Below are 19,395 nucleotides of genomic sequence, written 5' to 3'. Positions count from 1 at the left end.
AAGTCTAGTCATGTGCTATGATGTCATTAGATAATGATTATCATGATGATAATGATAATAATCATCAATTGACTAATGACATTGTCATGAATAGATCATCAGCGAAAAAAAACAGGCTTCATTTTTTTTTGGGATAATTTTCATGTGAAAAGTAAAAAATAAAATGCCAAATTCCACAAGATACCAGAGACAGGAGAATTTACTTTTTTTTGCATAATCCGAAAAAAAACACATTGTCAACATGGTTATAATCATTATTCTTATTATAATTTATCATTATACTTGTCTACTTTCTTTTCAAAACAAAACTTCAAATGAAAATTCACTTTTACCTTTTATCTGAATAATATTTCACAGTATGGCACGAGTTATATTTGAAAATTATTTCAAAAGATCGCCAACCAACCAACCATAGTGATCTTAAGTGATGCTAAGCAATTAGTGTGGTTGTAATAATAATACACACCTAAAAATCAAGTCATGGAATTTTTCGAAAAAAATGCAATTAAATTTTTTGAAAGCATCAATTATAAACATCATCATTCACAACGAAAACATACATAGTCAATTGACATTCATCTTCAAAATGCCACAATTCATTATAATTAAAAACCCTAAAGGCTATTATTATTATTATTATCATCATTATTTAATTGATATTATTCAACAAAACCAACCATACTTTACCACAATATGAAGAAAGAAAAAAAATATTGACCAAAAAAAAAGCTTTGTGAATGTATAATAAACATAATCCACACACACACCAATAATGATGATGATGACCACAAAATAAAAAATCACTGTGTGCATAGTAATTGTTTTTATTTCATTCGGATGTTTAAATACCGCCAAAAGAGAGTGAGAGAGTTTGTATATGATGATGCATAAATCTATTATATATATAGGGATGTTATCCTTAGTTATTAATTAGACAATTATTCTACTCTCTATTATATTGATGATGATAATGATTATCATCACCACCACCACCAACATCACCAAGAAAAAAAGTCTACAATAATAATCGTAATGATGATAATTATGGTATCGACAAGACCTAACCTCTCTTATAGACAATTTTATCATCATCATCATCATCTTAATAGGTTTTATATACATAAACCAAAAAAAATAGGCTTTGTTTTCTTTGGTTTTTTTTTCGAAATTTTAATTCGATGTAAAAAAAATAGAGAATTGATCATAATCATTGAAAATTTTTTGAAAGAAAGAAATTGGCCAAAATCATTAATTGGAGCTATGTTATATTTGATAATTTTTTTTGTTACTATCATTATCATTTTAAAATGATGATGATGATGAAAAAATATCGATTAAATTTGTTGTTGTTTATAATACAAAATCACTGTAATTATATCTATGGCCAGAGATTCTTATGGATTCTTTCAGGCAGCAATTTGTTGTTTTTCTTTTCTAATTCTCAAGGACAAAAAAGCTATGATTAATAGATGATGGAAAAGGCAAAGACAAGCATAGAATATTCTTGAACTTTTTTCGTTGTTGTTCCGCTGTTGTTGTTGTTCACACCATCATTGTTTTCGAATTTTGGTTTTTTTTTGGGAACGGGAAATTTTTCATTTACAAATAACTTAATGGATAACAACAACAACAATGGAAAGATTGAAAATTTATTGTTAAAATGAGGAAATTTGAATTTAAATTGTAAATTAACAACAATAACACAAACAAACTAAAAAAGGAAGAAAAAGTTTCTCATCATTTCTCCGTTTTCTAATTTGGACCCAGAAGAAAAAAAATATATCACGATGATATTCAAGAAGATTTTCAAAAAGAATTGAAAAACCAAAAAAACACCTACACCGAATTTTTCTTTTCTACACATAATTGAAAACCAGAATGACAATTATATAATAAGACAACAACAATCCACAAATGCAGTTGTTTGTTGTTGAGGTTTTTGTTCAATTTCAATATCAAAATTATAGTGGAAAAAAACAACAAAAAAAACTTGTATTTACCTAATATGAAATAATTTTCAAGATGTCCTACTGATTGTACTATTTTACTATTGATTTTATTAAAGAAATAAACCTCTTTTATTCATGTTTAACTCAATTCATTTTAATGTGTATAATGGTTTTGGACGATAAGAGAGTTTAGTGTAAATGATAATTTAACATTATTTTTTTTTTTGCAAAATGCCATTTACATTTATGTTTATTGTTTGAAACAACAAATGGATTCAGATGAATTGCAAAAAAAATATGATAAGAAAAATACAAACAAACAAACAACAATAATGAGATATCCAAATGAAAATGGCATCCAAAGAGTTGAAAACGAAGAGAGAAAAAAAATTTAATTAGATAAGCATCCAACAGGAAAAAAATCTGAAATGTTTTTAACAACTATCAAATACATTGAGTCAAAAAAAAAAAATACATTTAAGGCCAAAATATTCGTTGGAATAGCAATTCTTTTTTTTCGCATATTCAATGTGGCTAAACAAACATTGAGAGTGGTTGCAGCTGAGAAAAAAAATAAGAATCCAAATTAATGGATTGAAATTTATAACGAATTCATAATAATAATAATAATAATCATTATCATCAGTAATCAGGCAACCAGAAACAAGAGAAAAAATCAATTTAAATTTTTCTGTCAATATCGATCACACACTTACAACACATATCCATATAATTTTCGTAAGAGAAAAGAAAATCAAAATGTGAAAACAACAGAATGATTGTTTTTAATGAAACAGAAAAAAAATGATAATAATACCACCGGTATCAAAAAAAAATTGAATGAATGCAAATAATAATGAGAAATAATCAATAATTTTAAACAAAAATAAATCATTTTCATTCATTTCTTTATGAATTCCATTTTGACGAATCATTGGTAACATTATCAAAATCTTTCTCACATTTCAATCACTTTCGCCCTTCTCTAGATTATTATCATTATAATGATAGGAATAACTTGTATATCATTATCATGATGATGATCGATACGGTGAATGATGATGATGATGATAATGATGATTGAAAATGAATCCGATAATTATCATCATGTCTATCCATGATATTTATTATCTAATAGAGGTTTAAAATATAGAATTATATGTTCAAAAAAGGGAATGAAAAAGTGAAAAGAAAAGAAAACCAACAACGACACCAATCTTATCATCATTTCAATGATGATGATGTCAATGATTACCAATCAACTAATAATTTTAACCATTTTTGCTATATTCAAATTGTCATCATTATCATCATAATCATCATTGTGATAATACTTGTATGTATGTATCAAACATCCACCTACATATATTTTATTCGTAAGTAAGTGAAAATGCAAAAAAGAAGGGTGTCAAATTGAAAAAAAAATTTTAATTTTCAAAATTTATGATTATGACAATAATAATAAAAAAAAAGCTAATGATGATGATGATGATGATTTGGTGTTGTATCCCCTACACATACAAAAACAACAGAATAAAAAAACTGAATACAAGTAGCTTGCATGATGATGTTTTTTTTCTTTTATTCGGGGAATGAATGAATGAAAAAAATTATTAGGTTTAGCTAAATTCAGTATAACACACATGCATATAACGAAGTAATAAAAAAAACTGGCAATGAAATTATCGTCATTATTATTATTTTTAACGACAAACCAGAAAAAAAAGAAAGGGGTAAAAAAAACTATCCAAAAAAAAAGAATCCATATAGTAGGAACATAGAATTGTGGGGTAAAAGTAGAACCATTTTTTTTTTTGGTTCAGTTTTTATTATTATTATTTCATTATTAATCTAATTAATAGATTAATTTTCATGGAATAATAATAATTTTTCTTATTCTTGTTGGCTATTTCTTTCTTTTTTTGTTTGACTCACCCTCAATTTTCATTTTTTTTCATTTTTCTTTCCGTTTATGTGTGTGAATGACTGAGATGATGATTGTGCAAGTTTTACCCTATCATTTTTTTCATTTGGAGTGTTCCAAATGTTTTTTTTTAGTACAACGGAAAAAAAAATTATTGGCACACAAACATAATAAAATGATGGTGGTGGATATAATTTTCTAATTTTTATTTTCTAGCACATTTTTTTTTGTTGTTTAAAAAATTCAAGTTACAAAGACACACGGATAGAGAAAAAAGAGTGAGACATACATTTAGAAAAAAATCCCTGGGTTTATGGATCGAAATTGGAACAACGATTGTTTGTTGGTCTAAGCGTTAATGCTGTTGTGTCTAGCGCTTAGCTCAATCTCATTTTACTATGACAACTTATGAATGGTTCATTATGGTTTTGGATCAACAACAACAACAAACAAACAAACAAATGATGAGAACAACGACCCTCGTGAAATTTTGTTGTCTCGTGGCAAAATTAATTTCAAACGCAAAACAAATGAAAAAAGAAAAAAAATTAAATTTAAAATAGACAAATAAAAAGATGATAATTTGATTGTTTCGAAAAAATTTAACCATAAATTCATTCATGAAAATAGACGAATAGAAAAAAAACTCAAACAACCATAACCATTACGTTGAAATGAACATTTGGACAAATTGAAACAATAATGAATTAAATATAGACAAAAAAGAAAATCAATTTGACAAAAAAAAAGAAAAAACGATTCAATCAATTACAACAGAATCAATTTTTTGTTTTTGTTTTGTTTTCAAAGCTATCAAGTGTGATGAAAAATGGTCAACGCCTGAATCATCATCATTTGAATATATGTAAAATTCTATCATACAACACTTGTTGCCAAAATATTCTCAACTTCAAAAGATTTGCTCCAATAGATTTGAATAGAATCGACCATACTTCCTCTTATTTACAGTGAACAAAATACACACACACACAGACGATTGATTTTACAAATAATTACAATTTGTATTTGTTTCGCTTTGTTAATTGCACATTTAAATAAAAAAATTCTTTTTATTGTGTTTGATTGATAATAATTAGAACAAATTTTTTTTTGCATACACAACATGGGTAATTAACATCATCATCATCATCATTATTATGGTGATGAACATCAACCAAACTCCGCCAAATTATTGTCGCACACACACACACACATCATTGACCAGAAAAAAACCCGAATTTATGAAAATGGCATATAATTATAACCAGTGAAGAAGAAGAAGAAAAAAAGGAGATGACAATCAATTGTACATCTTTATTGAGTGTAGGGGGGAAAGTAACCCAAGTATATGATGAATATTTATATATAGCCGGAAGAATAATTAAATTGACAAATTTTTTTCCTTTCTTTTTTCTTTTCATCTTGAATGGATTTCCATTGAAAAAAAACCAAATGAATATTACAATTCTAATGACATTAATTAATGCTATTTTCATTCATTATAAATGTTGATGATTTAGTTTGATTTATCTAGAAAAATACAACAACAACGACAATTGTGTTAGGGAAATTGTTTGATTAGGAAATCCTTGATTAATAAAAGAAAAAGGAACTTAAATCAAATCGATTCAATTTGATGTTGATGATGATGATGATTATGGAGAAAAAAAAACAGAAGTCATTTATTCATCATCAACATTAGTTTATTTCTTAAATGATGAAATAATAATAATAATAATAATAATAAAAAGAAAAAGAAATAATTGATTAAAGCTTAATACACAAAATGAGTATCGTTTGTTGTTGATTGAATGAAATCATAGACAACAAAACAACAACAACAATTTTCTAGCTGACAATTGATTGAAATTTAGCTTTTTTTTAAAAAAAATGATGATCGAAAATACAAATGAAATTAAATTGAAATGAACGATCTCATTTGATTAGATTATAATTGTATTGGGTCCCCTTTTTTCTCTCCCTATGTTATTATAAGTTATTTTTTTTTCAAGGATCAGAAATTTTTGAAATCATTAGAGAGTTTTTTTTCAATAAAATGATGATGATTATTATCATCATTGTTTTGGTTTGGTCAATTGTTAATCGGTTTGATTGAATCAAAAGAAAAAAAAACTACAGTGATGATCATCATTCAATGACAATGGATCCAAAATCAAGAAAAAAAACGAAAATAATCATTTTGCTAAATAGAAAAACCGGGGAAAAAATTCAATAATTATTTTCCCATTTCAATTGTTTCTTATTAGCATCTTTTTCTTTGCAGGAAAAAAATTGACAGAAATTCTTGACAATGAAAATCATAATCATTACAAACACACACAATGTGTGATGTTGAACAAAATGTTCAAACTAAATTCTTTCAAACCATTGTTTTATGAATTTTTTTTTGCAATTAATCTAATGATTTTCAACGGTGAGAATCAACGTCAATTTGATGAGAGTTGATGATTTTCAAGCATGAATAGCATCAACATTATCATGACATGTGACATTACGATGAAAGCTATAATTGGCTATATATTTTCATGTCGCATTCTTTTAATCTCAAATATTTTTGTTTTCAAGAAACAAAACTAGAAAAAAAACTGTGAATAAAATATTCAACCGTCACAAAAAAAACAACTGGTCAGTTGGAAAAGTTTTCACACATTTCAAACAGACGGGAGAAAAAAACAAAAAATACAAAGGTGTTGCCCGATTCAAGTCAATGACATAATTGTATTTAATTACTTTTTTAAAGAAACTATTTTCCGATCATAATGATGACGGTGTGTGTGTGTGTTGATGTTCATTAATAATTGCTTGTCGCAAAACAAGAAAAAAACTGTTTAGAAAGCCATATTTTAAAATATTATTAACAATATTTTCATAAAAGAAAATGACTCTACTACCATTATCTCACACATGAATGTGTGTCCGAAAAAAAATGTCCATGACAATGATACATAATGATAATGTTGTTGATAATTGACAATAATTATTTCAAAATAATTATGTCATAGTAAAATATGTTGATTACATATATGAAAGAAAATGAATGAAGGCTATATATATTTCAATGATTATAATGACATTAATCTTGACACTCATTGGATATTTGGTTACAATGTTGTTTTTTTTTTTTTTTTGCTGTTGCCTAATATAGCTTCAATATGAGTGCAAATATTATAACAATTTTAGCATTTCTGTAAAACTCGAAACAAAAATCCTGATGCTAAATTAAAACAGGAATCAAAGCTAATAATAATCATTATAAAACATTCCTTCATTGAAAATGATAAAAAAAAGATTCATTTCTTTCCAATTTTCCTGAATTATCATACAAATTACATTTCTAATTCGATTTCATTTCATTTCATTATCATCATCTTATGAATATATGTGAGATGGACCGAAAACGAAACCAATGTCAAAATAAATTTGGATTCTCTCCCTCTCTCTCTCTATTTGTATGGCAAAAAGAACTTGTAACAAACTATAACTATCATCATCATCAATAATAATACTATGCTATCTTTAAAATAGACAAGAAATAGAAGGAAAAATATTACAAATTCACGAAATAATTATCGATATCAAGCTACATATCATCATCATCATCATCAAACGAATGATGCTGTCAATATTTCAATATTAATTGAGTCAATATTGGCTATTAATTATCATTATTAATGGTTATAATGATCAATGATGTTGAATTAAATATCCCAAAATAAAATTCATTCGGATGTTGTACGCTTTATCATCCGACAAAAAAGATGATGAAAGATTCGTGCTCTAGATAAATCGATAATATATCCCTCTCTCTTTCTCTTTCTCGTTTCATCAAAAGGATTGAATTGAATTACAGAATCTTAATCATAATCATAATTATAATTATTAATTGTCGATGTACATATAGCATTGATTTGTTTTTGGCCAAAAATTCAACGATAATGATCACCATTTTGACATATAACCAAACACACACACACATACACGAATTTTGTTTATTAGTTGAGCTAAAAGTTGAGAAAAATTAACAATATGAAAGTGAATAAAAGAAAACTGAATTACCGAATTCAAGATGGTCAAAAAAAAACTCTCAGATCAATCATAATGTGTAATAATCAAAACATGAATTTCTTCTCTTGTACTTGTTTCTTCAGTCAAATCATTAGTCACGTTTTGTTCACGCAATAAGCCGATGATGATCTTTTTGATTCATCATCATCATCATTATTAATTGAACTATATTGAACTTGGATGTTTTTTGTTTTGTTTTGTTTTTCAAGGTAGAAACTTTATCTGCTTGTCAAAAATGGTTCATTTTTTTCTAAGATTTGATTTTTTTCGGATAGAAACAAAAAAAAACAAAAATTATGAAAATTACAAAGAAAAATCAACGAAAACATGGGGTTTGATCAATCAAAAATTTTTATTTATCTTCGAATTTTCTTCAGTATAATCGAACAAGGCCATAGGATAGTCTAAAGAAAGATATGCAGAAGGTAAATTATTTCTTACATTAACAAAAAAAAACATTTGAATTATAATTATCGCATCACATTATTATTATTATTATTCGTGAACAACATAAATATTTCTAGCTACCTCAACAACATCAACAAGATATGAGTTCCGGGATTAGACATTATTGAAAAAATATCAGTAAAATACTGAAGTTAATATGAAATGATCTATTCGAGAGAGGATATACAATTCGATGATGAAATATCGATACGATCCATCCATAGTTGAGACAATGAAATAAAACTGGCGCCGATTGTGTATTAATATGTCCCACCTATTATTTCGATTGTCATCATGTGCGAGCCTCGTTATCATTTTTTCCATTTGTTTCTTTCGAATACATCAAACAAAAACAAACAAACAAATTTTTTTCATTGACCCGAAACACACACACACAAATGAATAAATGAAAATTGAAAAAACAAAAAATGTCAAAAAAAACAAAGATAATTAATGGATTGATAGTGAAAAAAACAACAACAACAACAACAAGAAAGAATCAAATTAATAATTGTGTGTTTGTTTGTCCAAAGAGTAAAACAACCGGAACAATACAAACATTACAACAAGCGAATGATTGCATCCACAGGTTTTCCATCCACTGATGTTGTTGATTCATTTTGATTTGATTATTGTTTTTTTTATTGTTATTTTAGAGCTAGAGATATTCAGTTTTATAATTAATCATTCATACCTGAATGAATTGTAAAATGAATAGATGAAAGTATCATTTTGGATATCCTTGTTTGTTTTTTTTATATTCTTCATCATTAAAGTTCAAAAAAATGAAAACGTCATACTTATTTGAAGATGGACACCTTGAAAGATGTGACAAACACAAATCAAAATATATGAAACATAAATAAAAAAACTTATAATCGATCAAATATCCGAAAAAATCAATAAATATTGCATCATAACACAAAAAATTAAAAAAAACAAAGCTGTCTGTCATTCATAAATATTTCACATCGGATTTTTTTTTTTGCAAGAAAAAATTTCTCACATTTTTCTTCTTGGGCAAACCTGTCCGATCATTGATGATGAAGATTTGTTTCTCTTAAATTGTACATTTCATTCATTTTATTTTTTGAATAAATATCAGTGTTTTCGTTGTTGTTTTGGAAAATAAAAAAAAAGATTTAAATTAATTATAATCTCCTATTTGTTTATTTTAGAATCTATATTTGAAAACAACAACAACAACTGATGATGATGATGATGAATCCTGTTTTATAAAATGTTTGGGGATATTATAATATTCATCATCATCATCAGTTGTTGTTATTTTATTTTCTGACAACCATAACATTGGTCGATTTTCTAGATTTAAAACAATAGACCACATATCATCATCATTGAAATGAATAAAACAATTGATCATTGAACCACATGATGATGATAAGCTGATATTTTTTTCATTAATTTTCTTTATTTTTATTATTGTACATCATACGATTAATTGATGAAACACATTGGTGATGAATGAGGAAAATTATCCGTTGCTGTTGTTGTTTTTTATTTGAAGAAGACAAAAAAACAATTAATATTTAGAGATTTTTCATTCTCTCATTCCAAAAACATACCTCAGGGTTATTGTAAAATTTCTTTTTAATTTATGAATTCTCTCTGAGAATGAGAGATGATATGGCTGATTTTCAATGGTGGTTCGATAATCAAATCAGTCCGATGATGATAATGATTGCCGGATCTATACATTTTTCTGCTTTGAATTTGAATATCACATTCACATAAACATGTCTAAGCATTCTTTGATGACCGGAGATGTTTTTTTTCAATCACCATTTTTGGAAAATTCAAGTTGATAATTTACTAAAGAAAATCTCAATTATTAATTTTTTTTTGTTTGTTTGCATGCAATTTTATAATTTAGTTTAGTCCTGTTTTTCATCAACTAATTCAATTTCTTTTCATCATCATTTACACAATGTTGAACGATTGACAATCTTGAATGATGATGATGATCATCATCATCAGGTAATGTTTCAATTATTCACAATGATGATGATGATGATCATTGCACACCCACAATATTCAAAATTGATGCGTACAGACTGAGAAAAAAAAAGAGAATTTAAATATTATAAGCTCTAATTAGCATTGATAATTTGTAATTTGACAGTTTGAGGTTTGGCACCATCAATGATTATGATGATTCGATGATGCTATATTTATTCCAAATATTTAATGCCCATATTGTGAGAGAGTGTCAAATATAGAAATCATAGTGTTTTTCATAAGAAAAATTTCTTACGAAATCTAATTCCTTTATGATGATGATGATAATTCTTAGACATTTTGGCTTTTGTCTCTCTGTGTGTGTCGAAGTTTCGAAGAAACCGAAATATTTCTTTCTTTCTCTCTTTATCTTTATTATTCAATTTGCCACAGATTTTTTTTTTTTTTTTGCCACAAACACATCACACACATCAAACATATCAAATCAAATCATAATCAAAACTAAAAATAAAAATTAAATTCATCAACACAGAGGATAATGTCCGTTTTTTTTGTTATTTGGTCAAGATTATGATAATAAATTATAAATCATGGCCATCATTCAGTAATTAACATCTATGCATCAAGCTTCGTTTAGCTTAGATGTTTATGTGAATCGAGTGATGCTTTTATGTAAATGTTAATGAGGATAATGTCTTTTGTTTTTTTTTCTATCCATCATCAAAATGATGATGATCATTTGATTTCAATCGAATGATTTTTTATTTGAATTTATTTTCGTTCAACAAAATCTGCATCAAATTTTTTGAATAGTACTGATTGATGTTATTGGTTGATTGAATGATTGGTCGCAACAATTTGATTTTGAAATGTAAATTAATTCCTTTAACATAGGTGAAAATTGATTGCCCAACAAAATATTGCTGATCAATTTGAATTCTGAATCATCAAAAATCATTCGAATCAATCAAATTTCGAATGATTTTTAAATCTGATTCTTTTTTCTCTATTACAATGATATAATCATCAGAAATAATTTTGAAATGGTAATTTTTCATAAAAATAATCAAATTCGAAAATAATTGATATTAAAATTTAAACACTAGATAAGAAGCAAAGATAGTTTTTTCTGTCAATTATCAATTGATCATCATCATTTTATAAAGAAAACAAAATATGAATATTTAAAATAGTCATACACAAGACATATGAAATTAATAAAAATTATCACTAATTATCGATTATATTTTGAATTTTGGACAATCACAAATCAAATCAATCTTTTGTTTCATTAAAAAAGTTATTTTTTCTTAATTTTCTTCTTTGCAAATGATTCAAACAAAATCACATAACATTTCAATGATTTAAATTTTAAAATTTTGTTTTGCTGAGAGAAAGAGAAAAAGAAAAAAAGTGAAAAGTTTATGTAATATATTGAATCAACGAATTCTTTTTTTCGAATATTTTTTCTGGTTTCTTTAATCAAATTAGAAATTGTTTCTTTAAAGCAAACAAACAATGACAACAATAAAGTGAATAACCATGTAACTGTGCAATGTGATGATCTTTGATCTAATCTCCAGAGTCTTTAATTGAAAACTGGAAAATATTTCGTTTTTTTCACCATTTCTTTTTTTATTCTGGAAAGTTTTTCTGTTTATATAATAATAACTAATTATAATCATTGAAAATTGAAAATCAAATCAAGAATTGAATAATCGAAAATGAAAATTAATTTCAATATATCGAGAGAATAAGTAAAAAAACTTTTCAAGAACTTTTTTTTCATTTTCATTCAATTTGTGATTTTCTTCTTTCTGTTTTTGTTCCACAAAAAACAAAGATCCTAAAAACGAGAGCAAATCTTTTTAATTTTAATTAAGATTTATTTGATTGGATTAATCTTTTATTTTATTTTTTTGTTAGAAATGTTGAAATCTTCCATGGTTGATATTGGCTGACAGTTTTTTTTTGGTTGTTTTGTTTTGTTTCATTTATTTATAATCATCATCATTCATCTAATGATATTCTGGATGCAAACATCCACACACACACACACACACAAACACATGGCTCTTAAGTAAGCTTAGCAAAATAATATTCGTTTTCATAATAAGTTTCAAGTTGCAAAAGACAATTGATAATTGCCTTTAAATGAATGACAATAATAATAATCATCATCATATTGAGAATTCGAAAAAAAAACAATTTCACATGACTAAAACAAAAAAAAACAACTATGAAAAATCAATGATTCGTCGTCCTGTTGTGATTTTCAAAAGTGGCCATTTTCGGCCTATGGCTATTTTATTGTGGCGATTTTCGACCAAAACCTTTTTCAATTGATTAATTTCAGATCAGTGTTTTGAGTATCGATCGTTTTTGTTTCAAAAGTTATTTTCCTGATAAACTTTTTGATCGTTGTTTGATTTAATTCCCGCGCCAAAAAAAAATTCTGATGTTATTATTTTTAGATAGATTAATTTTTTCTCATTTAGAAATCATCATGATTTTTTGTTTTGAACAGAATTTCTTTTTCTTTCCGTTTTGATTTCATTTCATTTTCATTAGCTTGATGATGATGATGATGATGGTGGTGGTAGTTATTGGATAGGTAAGTAATAGCATAAAGTTGAACAAAAATCATTTCCTTTTCTTTTACTTTTTCTTTGATTTTGAAAATCATGATGATCAGAAAAGAAACTACAGTTTTTTCTTTTCTTATTCCTTATAGTCAATAATTGAATTTGTTTTAATTGTTTTTTCGCTTTTCCCCTTTCATCTACACAACAACCCCAATTTCGAATTGCAGCCAATTAATCTTTTTTTTCTGTTCAACATTCAGTAAGCTAGAAAAAAACTGTCAGACTTTGAATTGTTAGGCAGAAAAAAAAGAAGGCAAGAAAAATTAAAAATTTAACATTAAATTAATGTTTTATGAAATTAAATGAGAAATAATTTCATTCGACATCATTATAGAAGAAAATGTCTGAAAAAATCTTTTTCTATGGATGGTAACCCAATATAAAACAAAATTCTTTGATTTCAAATTGTCGAAACAAAATGAAATTATCTATCGCAAAAAGAAATTTTTCTCCCAATGTTTCCATCGAACATTTAATTATAATTAGTGTTGTTGTTGTTGCTACTGTGTCTCATTAATTAAATTCTTCAATGTTGAAATCATTTTTGATCATCATTAGAAGAGAGAAAAAAAAAGGTTCCAGAAAATGTTCATTCCTTTGATATATACTGTTTTCATTTTTAGTTTGGCGCCATAAACATCTATATAGTGTTTTTATTTTTATTTTTTTGTTAAAAACAAAAACTATGCATTTGTTGTGTAGGTAAGTAACCGCCTATTTTTTCCCATTAGTATTTCATGATCATCATCACGATGCATAGCATTTAATTAGGAAAAGATTAATTGCAAAAAATAATGATGAAAATCAACAAAAAAAAACACTAAAACTAAAACCAACTACGTTTGTCGTGCGCAATACTAATTTAGCCATGCCTTATACTGTTGAAATCTACTGCTAGTAGCATAAAGATGATATCTTTTATACATCATCTCTCTCCTTCTTTATACTTTTTCCATTCATTTATTGTTTTTTTCCTCGAATAAGTAATTAAACAAAAAAGCTTAATGAATGAAATATCTATGTATGTATTATATATGCATTATCATGAAATTGTGAATAAAATGTGGGAGTTGATCATCTAAAAGTGATCCAATGTTAGGCCGCATCTTTTTTTTTGCTATCCAAGGGGAAAAAATAATGATTGCTAATTTTTAATTACATTAAACATATATCTCACTAATGATAATGATAATGATGATGATGGGCATCCCATACATTTCATTATTATTTTATTCTTTATATAGTTAGATAGTTGAAGATATCATCATTTTCTTTATTTTTATGACTACTTCCATAATCATGAATTAAGAAATAAGGGCCTATCAAAAAAAAATTCATTCTTTCGAATATGCAATTAACGTCGTTGTTGTTGTTGTTAATGTTGTGAATAATTAATTAACACAAACGCACAACGATAATGATTTTATATGATGATGATGATGATGAACAGATGTTTAGTAGAAGATGTTTTTCATTCGTTTCTTTTTTTGCGTGGAACTTGGATCGAATAAGTTTTTGCAAAATGAATGAAATCATCATCAGTGTTTAATTTGAAATCGAATGAATTTTATGATTTTTTTTCATCTTCAGGAATCACCTGTAAATTTTTTCATTGCAAATTTTTTTGAACACATCATTTCCAATCAATCGACTTCTATTATTATGATCAGTTGGCCAGCCAACCAGTTATCTATCAGTTCATTCAATCCATTCATTCATTCTTTCACCCACGCATTCAAAAGGTATTTTTAGTTGTTTTTTTTTAAATTTTTTAATAATGAAATTTAATTGAAAAAAATAATGAACAATAAATCGATTAGATAGCAAACAAACACTTATGGTGCCAGAGGGAAACAGCGAATAGAAAAAAATTTATGGATCTAAATTAGTGAGAAAAAAAATCATTTAGTTTGATTGTCTCATTGACAATGAAAACAAAATTCCTAAAATTTGTCTTTCACAACGTCATCCAACAAAATGAAATAATAATTTTCTTTCGATGAACAAAAAAAAATTAGAATAATTGCAAAGATGGAGAGAGAGAAAAGAATTCCGAATTTGATTTACTTTCTTTCTTCTATTCGTTTATTCATTCATTCATTTATTATTTCTAATTTAAATTAGAAATTATTATTATTTTCATTTTATGAAAATGAAAAAAAATTCTCTTGTTTGAAAATGAAATTTTTCAATTTCATTTTCAATCATTTTTGTGTTCATATGTTCATTCCCTGACATCAATCAATACAATTAGTAAGGTATGTCTTTGATAATGATAAACATTGTTGTTGTGATTGTGATCCAATAGAATTGATGTTGGTGAATTAAATTTTGAAAAAATTGAATTTATTGAGGTTTTCATTCAAAATAACTGTGAATGTTTTGTTGTTTGACAAAATTTACGTTTGAATTTATGATTTGAATTGAAGTTTGTTTTTTCATTATCATCGTTATGATAAATATTTGAAATTGATCGTTTTTGTTGATAACATTCTGGTAAGCTGATTGTATTTGGTTTAAATTGTGTAAAACTTTTAATAATAATAATGATGAAGAGAATAAATAGATGCGGCGAATCTAAAAACAAAAAAAAATTATTCAAAGGATGCAAATAACTGCACTAAAATCACACTGAGCATGATTCATTCATTCATTCAAAAAATGATGCTTCATTAATTAAACTCGAAAACGAAAAGAAAAAGGGAAAGTAAAATGATGATGATGATGATAATGATAATGATGATGCGGCTCAAATGTATCCATGTTTTTTTCCATTTTATTTTTGCTGTTGTTGTTGTCGAGCTCATTAATATGATTTGAAATATTTTTCCATTCATTCTTTCATATTCTATATGAATCTTTTTTCCACTTCCCCTTGTTTTGTCTTGGTGTTGAAAGAAAAACATACAAAGGTAACATTAACAATTTTTTTTTTGCCTTAAGTTTCTAACTTTTGGGTAAATTTTATTTTTGTTTCACTGCCCTTTTATCATTATATGATCCAATGATGCTGATGATTACATTTCTTTAGCAACAACCATAGACCGAAATGAAAAGAAGAAGTTGCAAAAAGAAAATGGAAAAAAAATGTCAATTTCATTATTGTAAATTATAAATTATTTTCATTAATTTGCCGTTTTTTTACTTTCATATAAATTTTCTTGCATTTTTTTCACTGTATATGATTCGACATTCAATGAAAAGTAAAATAAAAATGGAATGCCGATAATTTAATGAGATGGGCGCCATCACAATCATTCAATGATAATGCTGATGAATTTCTTTACGATTGAGTAACAAAAATGAATATAATGTCTCTCTATGTTTACTGTGATGTTTAATTAAGTTCGAAAGATACTAATTCATTACTGGAACCCTTTACAAATAGATCAATTTTTTCAAAATTTTCAATACATCATCATCATCTAAAATCATTTGTCATTTAAATGAATTGCCCTTTGGCTAAATTGAAACAAAAAGAGTTTTCCATTTGAAAATACTCTTTATTGATGATGTTGTTGTTGATTTTTTTCCATTAAATAATTGAAACAATTGAAAGAGAATATACAAGCCATCAGTGTCATCAACACCCACACTTATAAAAATTGAGAGGACCAAAAAGAAAAAAAAATCCAAAATCCGTTTAGTGGAAAATCCCTTAGTACCGTTCATCATCATCATCATCATCGAAATGATTGATATGAGAAAACAGGCAGTTAGTATTTAGATAACATTAGAATTAACAGTAACAATCACGAACAAATATGACATGACATTTTTCATTTTAAAGCGATTTTCATTTCATAAAATGAAAATTCAAAGTAACGAAATAAAATTTGTAACATTGTCATCATCGTGCATTCATTCATTCATTGACAAACTGTGTTTGTCGTATTCGAATGATGATAACATTTTTAGGTTTGTCTAAACGACAAATCAAACAGAAAAATAATGTCAGTGCCTCGTGTCCGATTCAATTCGATTCATTAATAGCCTACAATTTTTTTCACAACAAATTTAAAATTGCTTGTTTGTTCCAAAAAAAGAAAAATTCTTTCATAAGAGAGTGAAAGATGAAATCTGTCGACCTTGGCCTGTGTGTCACAGATTTGAATTTTCGAATGAAAAAAAATTGATTCATTGATTAGTGGCCATAGGGCCTTATTAATTGTGTGTGTGTGTGGTTTACTTTCAAATAGTGTGAGGGTGGGGAATCCAAAGCCAAAATCATAACCCTTACGGTAGTGGTGATAGTGGTATTAAGCTGTGAATTTTATCAACTAGAAATAAAAGTATTCATTAAAAAAATGGTAGAATCATCCAACCATTTTCTAATTTTTTTTTCTCTGTTGAACCCTTCTCTTTCATTTGATGATGATGATGATAATTACAACACGCACAGAAAAATTAAAAAAAGCACGCGTTTTGTTGTTATTGAACAACATGAAAGAATAGGGTAACGAATCGATCGTCAGAGTAAGAGTGATGATGGTGGTGGTGGTAACCCTTGGACCATGAGGATGATGATGATGACTATTAATATGCACATTTACCAAATGAATGGATATGATGAAAATGGAAAAATTGTGATGTAAAGTGTTGAACCCGGGTGAGTTTTTTTTTGGAACAAGGGAAAAGTCGAGAGAGCGAAAAAAAACTGAAATATAATAATAATAATAATCGACGATCCCGAAAAGAATAAAGCAGCAGCTATTTCATCATCATCAGTGTTAGCAGCAAAAAAAATGGATAATTTTTTTAGAAATACGGTAAAAACCATGAATGTTGTTGATGCTCGTTATTCTCGGTTTTTTTTACTTGTGCGCTTTCTTTTTTTCCCTCAGATGTTCCATTCGAATACTTCTTCATCCAATGCTTACTTTTGATTCATTTCCATTCAATATACAAGGATACAAATAAAAATTGTGAATGAGTTATGGTGAGTTGTGCGCCGCATCCAATATACATCATCATGCACTTGGTTGGTTAGTTTGGTGGTAGTAGCTACTGGAATATGATATGCATCTGAGAATGATGATGATGATGATGATGATGATAGAGAAAAAGAATTTGACACTAAAAAAAATTGTTCCCATTTTTTTCCATTATATTTTTCAAAATCAGTCAAATTCAGTCATTCGTTCCAATCACAGCATACACTACATACACACACACACATATAACACACTACAATACACATATCGTATTTATTTATCTTTCTACTTAAAATTTTTTCAATGTTTTCGGATGATTCGAAAAAAAAACTTTTGGCGCCCAATTTTTTTGGGCGTCAATGGTATTCTGAACTATGATGGTTCTGAATGAACTGAATTCAAAATAATTTCAAAGTTCCTTGTTAAAATCATTCCTATCATCATCAACATTTAAGAAAAAAACCACAACAACAACAACAAAATGTTCCTATTTCAATGATAAAATCCATTGATTGTCGTTGATGATCCATCCGTTAAAAAAAATATTTCTAGTTCCTTTAAATCAATCGCACACTAATCACAAACAAGTTCCTGTCAATCTTTTATCTAACAACCGAAATACAAAGTTCCCAAAATCTCATGACAAACTTTACGAAAAAGTTCCTAAAAAAAATTTCATTTTCAATAACAACTACAACATTCACGCAGGTTCCTGTTGAAACAAAAACAAACAATTTTCAAAAAAATGCATTGAATGGAGAAACGTTCCTGAATTTTTTTTTCCTCTAAAATTCATCATCAATTACACCATTATCATCATTATGAATTTAATGATCACCGTTTGATTCCGATCGGTAAGTTTATCAATACATTTTTTGTGCATGTATTCGTGGTGGACCCTTGATAGTTTGCAAAAAAAAATTACGTTGTAACAAATTTTTTTGTGTGAATAGAGAGAATTTAATGAAAAAATCAATGAAAGGTAGGTTGGTATGAAAGGTCAACGTGTCATTGTTGACAAATCATCATCAATGTAAGACGTCGACGTTGAATTTTTGTTTTTTTTCATTTTGGAACAAATGTCATGTGTCAGTCAATGTTCATTTTCACAATCAGTTGTGAGTGTGTACCGAGACAAATTATCCATTTGTGAATATCTTTTCATTTTTCATTGAGATTCATTGAATCTGTCAATCATCATCATCATTATTAATCGTTTTGAAATATGAAACAATTTCTGCTTCCTTCAGAACAGATGTCACATTAAACTTTTTTTGTTTTGTTTAAAAAATTTTAAATTTTAATTTAAAAAATCCTGTCATTGGATACATGTATATCCAACCGGTGGCCGTCCATACAATTTCCACATTTTTTTGAATCAATGTGTGTTTTTTTTCATTGTTATTGATGAATTGATTTTGAATCGATCG

At 26.8% G+C, this 19,395-nt stretch overlaps 1 protein-coding gene across 2 annotated transcripts in view; it reads left to right on the top strand.

Annotated features, from left to right (window-relative positions):
* The first annotated feature begins 18,448 nt into the window (after positions 1-18,448).
* Positions 18,449-19,395, top strand: part of zfh2 (Zn finger homeodomain 2) — an 85,153-nt gene continuing 84,206 nt past the window's right edge. The window contains exon 1 of one of the 2 annotated variants that reach the window (XM_075824834.1): positions 18,449-18,819. The gene's annotated coding sequence lies outside the window, so the exon portion shown is untranslated. The remainder of the gene's footprint in view (positions 18,820-19,395) is intronic. The other variant, XM_075824835.1, reaches the window with a different exon arrangement.

The sequence above is a fragment of the Dermatophagoides pteronyssinus genome, unplaced genomic scaffold (genome assembly GCF_027571235.1).
Source record: "Dermatophagoides pteronyssinus isolate colony J.1.1.1.1 unplaced genomic scaffold, Derpt_VIB-CSIC_2022.12 sq0002, whole genome shotgun sequence".
Taxonomy (NCBI): Eukaryota; Metazoa; Arthropoda; class Arachnida; order Sarcoptiformes; family Pyroglyphidae; genus Dermatophagoides; species Dermatophagoides pteronyssinus.
Note: the sequence above shows the minus strand (reverse complement) of the source record. Positions and strands in the feature narration are given on the sequence as shown.